The following is a 9,592-nucleotide window of genomic DNA, read 5'->3' on the forward strand; positions in this document are numbered from 1 at the left end:
CTTACTTTTCCTGTGGCTCTGATAAAATGGCAAGACAAAATCAACTTATGAAAAGAAGCATTTATTTTGGTACAGTTTCAAGGATCAGCCCATTATGGCAGTCATGGTTAGACAGCAGGAGCATGAAGCCACTGGTCACATTGCATCCACAGTCAGGGAGAAGAAATCAATACATGTTTTTGTTTAGCTAGCTTTCTCCATTTTGTGCAGTTTCAGAACCAAGACCAGAAAATGTTGCCACCATTTTTTAGAGTGAGCTTTCCATTTCAATAATTTAATCAAGATAATCCCTTTCAGTCATGCCCCAAACTACTGTAGTTTAAATAATTCCTCATAGGTGATACAGAAGGGTTGGTTACCTACTGTAAGGTTTAAAATCCTGTCAAGGTCACAAACCCAGAGCTTCACAATGTATAATACATTTCCTGATATATTTATGTAAATCATTAAAACACTGTAAACCTTAAAATTCATTATATAACTATAACTGTCTGATTACTCTTATAGGTGCAATTTTTATCTTGAGCTTTTGGATAATAAACACATCTAAACATACATTTGTTGAAAATTTCTGCAATATGTCGAAAGAAGCATAATAACATTAATTAATAAGTACTAAAAAGGATTAATGAAGTACTTATGTATGCTAAACATTGTGATAATTGTTTTATTTATGTCACTTCACTCAAATTCTCATTATTTTTATATTTGAGGAAGCTGAATTTCAGAGAGCAAAATGGCTTGCCTAATTCCACCAAGTAATTAGCAGATAGCTGAAGGGTCTGAGTGGGGTCATAACCCAATGTCTTTAAAGTTCAAAGCCCGCTCTTAACTGCCAATCTAAAGATGAAGGCGATAAGTACTGAAGAAAAAGAATGCATTGATTAGCAAATGACACTTTCTTTGGACTGAAAATAGCTCTATGAGTATAAATCTGAGCTCAAGAATTTTGTCACACTCTAAATATGACTCAATTATTGTTGCGCACAATAACAGATGGGCAGAGAAGCCCAATACTGAGTCCAAATCTGTGTCTCTATAAACAGTCTTTCTGTTTACATAAAGCTACCCCACAGAGCAATTTGTTTCGAAAGTGCATGGCCATGACTATTCACTTTACACCTGACCAGGCAGTGGATTCAGACGAGGTAAATTGGAAGAGCCATGCTCAGAATAGATAATCAGCCAGCAGGAAATTGGTGCTATTAGGTTTAAAAAGTGAAATAACCACTTTGAACTGTAAAAGTCATTTTGGCTGAAATTGCACATACATTTTTATAAGCTTCAAATAAAATTATTAATTTGGAAACTAGAACAATGCTCACTGTTTCTGTATCTGTTTGGATTAACAAAATGTTTTACGTATTTCTTTTTCAAAAATCTTTAATTATAATTGAGTAATCAAAACAGTTTATAATTGCAATGTACAGTGTGATATTTTTGTGCATGGTGCATGGTAAGATGCCTAAATTGTGTGGGTAACATACACAGTCCCTCATAGATGTAGCATTTTTAGGGCAAGATGTGTATGAGAACACTGAAGATTTCTTAGGAATAATTAAGTCTGCAATAGATTATGGTGTTACCATCATGTGTGATTAATATCTTGAAGTGTTTTGATGCAATTGAAACTACCCATATTAATGTCTTTTACCCTTTATTCACATAAAATTAACTTTTCCATTTTCAACATGTGAGTGGCATCATGGCATTTTTGCCTTTTTGTACCTGGCTTATTTTGTTTATTATAAAATCTTTTGGATTTCTCTATGTCATTTTGAATCACAGGGTTTTTTTTCATTTTGGACTAGGATGGGACACTGTAAATGACTCATCTTCTTGTTCTTCTTTTCCACCGATAGACATTTTACTTCATTCCACATACTGACTACTGTGAGTGTAGTGATCTTTTCAAAATAGTACTTTTGTTTCTAGTTGCCACTTGATTTCATATATCAGCAAATGGGAGGGCAGATATCGTTTCAAGAAGTTCCTTTCATTTCTGTTTGCATATGCCCACTAATAAGATTTCTGAATAATATGGAAGCTTTGATTTCATATTTTTGGAAAGTCATTTTTGCTGTTTTCTATAACGATCATACAGCTTAAATTTTCTATTAGTACTGTGTAAATACCCCCTTCTTAAGAATCTCTATTACTTTGTCTCTTTAGCCTTTTTAGTTAAAAAAAATCAAAGCTTTTTCATGAATATTACTTCAAAAAACTAAATGAGATAGAATATATTGAGAAACTATTCAACCTGTTTTGACATTTTTTCTTTCATTTTGAGATGATATGATTCCATTATGTTTCCCTTCTCTTTACTCTCTTCAGAAACCTTCTACATACCCCTCCTCACTCTCTCTCAAATTCATGGCTTCCTTATATTAATTGCTGTTACACATGAACACATATACACAAACACATATGCATACACAGACACACACACAAACACACCCAGTCCAGAATATCAGCTTCTTAGTCTGTAATGTTACTTGTATGTATGTGTATATCTTCAGGGATGACCATTTTGTATTGGATAACCAATTGGCATGCTCCTTCGCGAAGACCGTGCCTCTTGTTTTCAGCGTTTCTTTGTGGCCTGCAGTTCTTTCTGTAGGGTGGGGGCCACCCAGTCATCTACTCATCTATCTTGGCATGTGCATAGTTCTTGTCCTTGTTCATCTTGTAAGGGTGAGTATAACAATGATGAGACCAAGTTTCATAGTGGTGTAAAAAATCAAATTATAGTTAATAATTAACAGTTGATAACTGGTAATATTCAAATCTGTTTGCATACACCTGTTGGCCATTTTAAGCTGGGTGTGGTAGTAATCCCAGCACTTGGGAAGCAGGGGTAAGCAGATCTTTGAGTTCATCCAGCTTGGTCTAATTAAGGAGACCTATTCATTTGGTAATTGATAATCACACTGTTTTGTGCTGTTCAGTTTTGGGAGTTTCTCATCCATTTTTGACATTATTCTTTATCAAATGTGTAGACTACAAATATTTTCCCAGCACCCTATAGGCCTTGAGCTGCAGTGGTCATTTCCTCTGCACTGTAGAGCCCTTTTAGACTGAAACAACCTCACTCGCCTACATTGTTGCCCATACTGTTGGGTTCAGGTCCGAAATATCCTTGCCCACAAATATCAAGGAGCTTCTTCCTGCACTACGCTCTAGCACTTTTACCTTTCCAGAATCACACCATAAAGCTTTTAATCCCTTTGAAGTTGACTTTTATATGTGATGTCACATGAAAGTTTACTTGTCTTCTCTTGCATATGTGGTCATCAACTTTTAGCATTGTGTTTATTAAAGTGATCCTTCTCCCAGTGTTTTCTTGGCATTCTTGTTAATTAAGTGACCAAAATAGTCATATTTATTTCTTGGCTATTTTTCATTCCTAAGCATCAAGCTGTTTTGATTATTACACCTTTCAATATGTTTTGAAATTACCTGCCCACAGCTTTGCTCATTTTTCCTCAAAATAGCTTCGGATATTTGGAGCTTTACTAGGTACAAAAGTATATGAATATGAAGATTTTTCTTTTAATGTTTTCTAATGATTTTCAACAATGCTGGCTAGTTTTTTGTCAACTTCTAGAGTCACCTGAAAAGAGGGAACTTCAATAGAATAATTACCTTCATTAGATATATGTGCTTGTGTGCATTGCCACCCATGGGAAGGTCATCTTGGGAAGTAGAAGAAAAACAGGCTAAATGAGCCACGGGGAACAATCCAAGCAAACAATAATTCTTCTGTTGTTTTTGCTTCAAGGTTCTGCCTTGAGTTTCTGTCTTTGCCTCGGTCAGTGTTGGATTATAACCTATAAAATTAAATAATCCCTTTACTTACCCAGGTTTGATTTGGTCAGGTTTTTTTTTTTTTAATAACACTATCAGAAAGCCAACTATTACAGTGCATTATACTTTTTGGTGTATAGATATTTTTGCTTTCTCAACTGGACCATGCTGCATGAACTCAGAGCTCTGTCTACCCCTGCTTCCCACGTGCTGGAATTATTACCACACCCAGCTAAAATGAGTTTTGTTGTTATTGTTTTTGTTTGTTTGTTTTTTTTACGTTTCTTTTTTGTCCTCATTTTTGAATAGACCTAGAACCTCATACAATGGGAGGAGTTTATAGTCTGTGCGCATGTAGGCTATCCTGTTATTGAAGAAGGCCTAGATATTGCATCTAAGACAGTCCACAGAGGCTATCTTAGAGCCTGAATCCTCTGGTGCTATCCTGCAAGTTGAGTCAATAAACTCCCTGCATTATTGGATTGAGCTGGAGTCTGCATGAATCCTAGAATCACTTTGGACTGGGAACATGTAGACTAGACTGGCTGTGGGGCTAGTCTGCCTGTGACAATCATGAACCCTGAGTGTTTGGGCAGGCTAAAAAGCCTAGATTGTGATTTCTGTCTGATCTGGTGACTGGGACCATGAAGGTCCCAGGTCAATCCTGTGGTGATCTAGAGCCCAGGATCATCAGGGGATCAGTTCAGTCTCTGAATCTACTGGGTATGCCTTGGCCTGATGTCTGTTGGAATTTGAAGATATTGGCCTGAGTTGTGGATTGGCTCTGATACATGAGCATATGAGCTTTAGTATCAGAGCATCTAAGACTGATTTGTATATTAACACAGATCAGTGCATAAGACCTCAGGCATCCTTCTGGAGACTGTGGCTATGAGACTCTGTGGCAGAATACACCTGCCATTGGGACATAACTTAGTGATGCAAATATAGGGTCTATCCTATTTCTAGTGTAGGGACTGTGTCTGCCAGGGCCATCCGGGAGGCATGAGAAATGGTCTGACATTGGCTTTGATCAGACTGATCATATCCTATAAATGCTCTATTGGAATCTGGACTCTGACAACAGGTTACTCCAAGTCAGGCTTGAAGCTAGGGCCAAGGCATGTCCATCTGCTCACATCAGCCGCTAGCCTTATGTATTGGCTTTGATTTCTTACCTGTGCCATGTCATATAGATTTGGAGGATGGATACTGTAGAGCTATAGTTTTGCTATAGTTTGAATATGTCCTCCAATTTTCTTGTATTTTGAGAATGGTCTCTACTGTTGTATGATTTTAAGAATTCCACATGTCATTATGGACAGTGATCTCTGAAGTGATTAAGGTAGCTCCCATGGAATCTTGTGCTAGTTCTCCTATAAGGGAGTCATTTCCTCTTTCTGTCCTTCCTTCTGCTTTCCAGTCTTCCTATGTGACCTCTCCCTCATATAAAACCTTTGCACTGAGGGTATCTGCCATTCCAAACTACGTTCAAACCTAAGGAGCCATTGAATTTTGGACACAGTGACTTCCAAAGCTCTGAATTAAGTACAAGTTCTTTTTCTTGAACCGTTAGGCTGAGCTAATTTGTTGTAGCAATAGGAAACAGAATGATACATGCCAATATGTGAATCTATCCTTACCCTTCTCATTGTGTCTTTCATTATCCTCTGTTACCAGGTAGACCCTGGTGCTTTCTTTAGGTTTGCGAAGATATTTTTAGGCATGGATAGCTGTTGAAATTTATGTCTGTGAAGGGGTGAATGTTGAAAAAAATCTTATTCTGCTGCCTTGCTGACAATACTCTTCCAGATCCAGATTTGTATTTTTAAAGAAAGACATCACTTATTTTCAAAGCCGGGTTTCATTTCCTAGAATTAATGCTACTCTTCCCTATCACTTAAGGGCCGTAGTATTCTCTGAAGACATTATATGTGACTGCAAAGGAAATGACTATGATGATATAAGCTGTGGATTTACTAGAAAGACTAAGTGTTTATTGCGTGCCAAGTTTATTTAAGATACAAATAAAAATATTTAATCTCACAGAACTAATTTTCCATAGAAAGGTGAAGTAAGGTTTTCTCATGTTGTTTTTTAAATATGTATTTTATAGGCCTGTGTATATGTACACATATGAGATTCTATAAGAAAATATTTGTTATGAGTTAGTACTTCTATGGGAAACAAGCTTGGCTATTTATAGGCATAGTGTCCCTAATTAAATGTAACAATATATTTGACAATTAAAATAAACTTGAGAATAATTTTCTTTTTGGAGTGTCTTTCAAAAGTAAGGCATTTTCCCCCTAGCAAAAAGAACATGTGGATTTGAAATCTTCCAAACGCAAGCAATTTTATGAGCTTTTTTTTCAGTGTCTTTTATATGTAACTCATTCACAAACTTTATAAAACGTTATAAAATCAATACACAAAAATAAAAGATTAAACTTTGAATGTTATTTAGATAATTGAAATGAATGACTGGAATCAATCTTTATTTTGAAATGATTCCCTCATTGTCATGTTATTTGAGATGATGAATTTCCTTTATCAGCAAGGTTTAGGTTGTATATGTATACAAGTTGCCATGTTAGCCTAAGACCACTGACTGAATGTCTCTGTAACAACTGATTTTTCTTATTTTAGTTCCTTTAAAATGTTCTTTTATGGTTGCTTAATAGGTCTTTGAGGGTTTGTCTAATCATATATACCCTCTCTCCACCAACCCTTCCCAGATTTAGCCTATGTCTCTTCCCTGTAACTGTGTGTACTCTTTTCCCTGGCCTTTCACTGGATAAACTTATTAGTACACTATTACAGAAATCTTACCCATCTTCTCTCAGCAGCTACCAATTCCAATTGCCAATAGCTCCACTGCCCAGGAGGGTAGAGCTTTATGACCAACCCCTCCCTTCGTGCTGCCATTGGTCGGGTTTGGTTTAATATAGGTATGCTGTGGTTTGTCATAGGCTTTTTGGAAAGAAAATCTGTTCTATATTATAGTTAGAATCAAAATTCATCATTGCTAGAAGTGTTTTCTTTGCTATAAGGTAAATTTATATTGTATATTAGTTACTCTTCTCATTTGTGTGTGTGTGTGTGTGTGTGTGTGTGTGTGTGTGACATATGCCTAACAAAGAGTAACTTAAGGGAGCAAGTTTATTTGTACTCATGTTGCAAAGGGAAAGAGTTCAGTGTTGGACGTAAGGAGTGACAACAGGACAATAAGGCAGCTGTTGGTATTATATCCAGCCACAAAGCAGAGAGCTTTATGGAGCTTGCTTTCTCCTTTTTAGTCATTCCAGGGCCCAAAACGTGCTCAGGGTAAGTCTTCATACCTCACTTATCCCAATCTAGAAAACTCCTCAGAGAAGTTTGTTTTGTAGGAGTCAATAGACCCTTAGGTTAAAAATCAACACCAACCACCAGTATAGATCAGTGCACGGTCATTTATAAATGTCATCTAAGTCCCTTTAATTTGTCAGTCATATATTTTTCAAAATTTCTTTTAAGTACAAATGATCGCTTACCATTGTTCACATCTGTGCCATCTTTGTTTGTGATGATGATGACTGTTTCAAATGTTTTGATTTTATTTTCATAAGTGACACTAAAGCTATGTTGAGAAACATGTAACAATTTCTTGTTGAACTTGGGCCAAATGAAACCTCTAGAATATTTTAATCACATATAGTATCCTGTTCTTACCCAAGTCATATTAATACTTTATATATTTTTATATAAAATTTGATTACTTTGTTTCTTGTTATGTTTTACTTAAACTGTTAAACAATATTTATACTACAGTACATATGTCATAATGTAAAAAAATTACTGATAATTATGCCAAAGATACAAGTTAAATATTTTTCCTCTCTGTTGCTTTTACTTACAGAAGTCATTGAGTATGTTGGATAGCACATGTTTTACTAAATAGCTCATTGTTAGTATCACTATTTTCGAATTTAGGAAAAGTTAATATTGTCTCCATTTTATTTATATGAAACCTAAAACTTAGAATTCGACTGTTTCATGGTTTAATTGTGTGAATTTGACTGTTTCCCTATTTTTTTTTTTTTTTGAGATAGGGTTTCCCTGTATAGCCCTGTCTGTCCTGGAACTAACTCTGTAGACCAGGCTTGCCTCAAACTCAGAAATCCAGCTGACTCTGCCTCCCAAGTGCTGGGATTAACGGTGTGTGCCACCACTGCCTGAAATTTGTTTCATGGTTTAGTTATGTGAATAGTACAATTCTAATTCCAATCCAGGATTACTTTCCTATAAACCTATATAAACTTCCCTTTTATTTATTTTTAAAAATTTATTTATGTATTTATATCCCAAATGCTGCCTCCCCTCTCAGTCCCCACTTACAGAGTTCCTCCCCATCCCTTTTCCCCTTCAGAGAGTGTCTCTCATATCAACTCATCCTGGTGTATCAAGTCTCTGCAGGATTATGCACATCCACTTCCATTGAGGGCAGACAAGGGAGTCCTCTGCTGGACCAGCCCATGTATGCTCTTTGGTTGGTAGCTTACTATCTGGGAGCTCCCAGAAGTCCTGATTAGTTGACTCTGTTGGTCTTCCTGTAGAGTTGTCATTGCCTTCAGGGCCTTCAGTTCTTCCCTTAACTCTTCCACAGGGGTCCCCAACCTCTGTTCAGTATTTGGGCGTCTGTCTCAGTCATCTGCTAGGTAGAGCTTCTGAGAAGAAAGCACAATATAGCATCACTAATAGTGTCAGGAATTCATGCGTGCCCATGGGATAGGTCTCAAGTTGAGTCATTCACTGGTTGACCATTCTTTCAGTCTCTACTCCATCTTTGTCCCTGCATCTCTTTTACACACCAATAACATTGAGCCAAAAGTTTTGTAGGTGGGTTGGTGTCCAAATCCCTTTCCTAAGAGTCCTGTCTGGTTACTGGAAGTGATCTGTTTGGATTCCATTTTTCAACTGTTGGAAATTTCAGCTAAGATCACTTACATTGACTCCTAGGAGCCTCCTCCATCATAGGTCTTTGGGAATTCCAAGAGATTCTCTCCCACTCCACCAAGAGCTGCATATTTCCAATCATTCTCATGGCCCTCTGTGCCTCTTTCTTGTCTCTCCCCATATTTGATTGAACTTCCTTTTTAAAAATACAAAAAATACTTTATATGAAAATTGTGTCTATAAACCAGCAATTTAGAAATTGTCTAAATTGTCTGCTAAATAGTATTGCATATGAAATATTACTTTTATTTCAGAGAATCATTAGAATATTTGACACATATGTTCTTTAGGCCTAAATACTGGATTATCTTCATGCCCATTTGCCATATCAGTTTTAACTTATTTTCCCTCAGAAATTTCCATTACTGCACCCGTTTGCAGAAAACATAGTGTTTGTCTTAAAAGGTTAAACTATTGTTCTTCTACCCAGTGTAATCTATACTTTATCAATGGATACATTAGTCAAAAGAATCTAAGTCAAGTGATATTTTCCATGTCTACTGATGGTCTAATAGAGTTCAACTAAACTCCTCTAAGGAGCACCACATCAGTCATCCTTGTTCAGAAGGGTCAGAGTGGGTTTTCTGTTCAACCTCTCATAATTAATACAAACTTCAGGTTAACGTTTTACAGGCTAGTCTTTGAGTAACACATGTACAAACACAATGCATAGTGTTAAAAATTTGCTTGTGAAAAGCAACCTGCCGAAAATCAAATGAAATGAATTACTTTCCAGGTAGACTGAGAGAGAGAGAGAGAGAGAGAGAGAGAGAGAGAGAGAGAGAGAGAG

Source organism: Grammomys surdaster, unplaced genomic scaffold (genome assembly GCF_004785775.1).
Source record: "Grammomys surdaster isolate TR1022 unplaced genomic scaffold, NIH_TR_1.0 215, whole genome shotgun sequence".
NCBI lineage: Eukaryota > Metazoa > Chordata > Mammalia > Rodentia > Muridae > Grammomys > Grammomys surdaster.